Here is a 2,141-nt window from a genome sequence, read left to right as displayed (position 1 = left end):
CAGTCAATACTCGATATCTAGATACTGGATATCTAGACTTATTTTTAGTTCTAGATACGTTAATTTGTATCCATTTCTATGATAAGTAATTTGGGACGGAGGGAGTAGACAACATAAAATGGTTGGAGGTCCTTGGATTGGAATGATCATTGGAAGAATTTTGTAATAAAGAACTGAAAGGGAGTCAGTTAGTATGGCCACCTAAAGTTCGGTCCAGGATGGACGAAGCTCCAAAAGTTTGAATTTGAGATCGAGGGAGAACTTCTGGGGTTCTGTTGTGGGTTATGATTCCTCGTACAACGCTCACAACCTGAATAGATATGATTTTCTGTTGTGAGAAGTTGAAGGATTTGAGGTTGGCTCCTGTTGAAACTTGGCTAGAGATACAACTTTGTTTTGTCATTGGGAAGTGTAAAGCATTGGAGAAGATTTATTGTTGATGCTCACACCTCCAGAATATTTAGTTAAAACCTTCTGCTGAACTCATTAAGTTGTTGACTGCGCATTATGGAGAAAATTGTATTTCTGCAACCAGATTCAGCTACTGACGTTACAACACTGTCTTTTGAGTAAATTGAGACTCCACATCATCACTGACATCGCAGGGCCATTTTTGTCAGATCCGTTGTCGAACTCCTCTAACTTGGAAACTTGGGTTATGTGTTACTCTTTCTTCTGAAGTTGTGCTTCTGTGTTATAAATCTCTGAAGTTGTGGTTCTGCAAAAATCGTGCCGCTGAAGTTGTTTGTTAGTGCTTCAAGTTATTTATCTTCTTTTAGGTTATTTATCACTTGTGTTATTATTATACATCTTGTGCTCATCTTGTTTAGCTTAGGTTGTTGGTACACTTAGTTTTTGGGCCTCAACATATTTACCATTTGTGTTTGAAAACTAAACGAGTAGTTTGTTTATACATTTCTTCAAACCAAACCCTTAATTGTTTTATAACACCTATGTTCCTTCTCTATGAGACATCTGGGTCATTTCACCAAAGCACTCTTCAGCATGGGCCGTGCCGCAGTCTACATATGTATAATAATAACACAAGTGAACATATGCATGAACATGATATATATCTTTAACAGGATATATATCTTTACCAGTTAAAATTTTGATCAAGTAAACTCAATATTTCTGGGACAGTTAGAGTATCCATCGATCATATTTGAACCTAATACCAATTCATTCATCTCCATACCACTGCAGACACAACAGAACAGAGGCACTTCATCACCCACGGCTGAGAAAGCAAGGTAGAATCACCACTGCATACATACTATTTCTCTTTTTTTCTGTTCTTTTCAGATCAATATTGTTGTGATCTTTCATGTCTTTTATAACAGGGAAAATGGTTGTATATGATAGACATCGAACCGTTTCTGTAAACTGAGTACTAACTGAGTTCCCTAAAAAAAGAACCTTAGTACTAACTGAAATATGATGGAACAGAAAATACAATGAAATCAATACGGAATATGCTAGATAAATATTGCCATGAAACCAGATGACACTGATAATTTTAGTGGAAAACAAAGGACTCTTCTGTTATTTTTAGTGAAAAGTTGGTCCACCGACCACTCACATATCCAATTTCCATGATCCTCAACGGAAGTCAGAAACACAACATATCCATGGACTTCTCATTGTTCAAAATCTTCTCTTAGGATTAACCACAACAGCATATCGGGGGTTCAGGAATCAAAATATCAGTTACATCAAGAGTTAGCAATGACCAAACTGGCATGTAACAGAGACACTATAAAAGATAGCCAACATCCAGTTAGGCCAACATAACAGTGAACAAAACTACTGTCAATCAGCTCAGTTCTAGTGCTGTTGGATTTTTCTCGATTGTATTCTTGCAGTTTTGAAAATTCAGTTTATTCGGTTACTGAAAATTCAGTTAATTCAGTTAGGCACACAAATTTCAGAACTTTTGTGTGCCCTAGTACTTGGTGTTTGTAGAAAACCAGGAGTGTCAATGGGACTAGAATTCACTTGTTCTTATATGGGTTTGTAAAACTTGTTCATGTACTGAACTACTAATGCCTTGTGATGCTCTGAATTACTTGTGATGCCTCTGAATTACTTGTGATCACATTGAGAAAGACTTGTAAAGATGATGATCATCTTTAACAGAA

The sequence above is a fragment of the Triticum aestivum genome, chromosome 2A (genome assembly GCF_018294505.1).
Source record: "Triticum aestivum cultivar Chinese Spring chromosome 2A, IWGSC CS RefSeq v2.1, whole genome shotgun sequence".
Lineage (NCBI taxonomy): Eukaryota > Viridiplantae > Streptophyta > Magnoliopsida > Poales > Poaceae > Triticum > Triticum aestivum.
The sequence above is the reverse complement of the archived record's forward strand: the minus strand, read 5'-3'. Positions refer to the sequence as shown.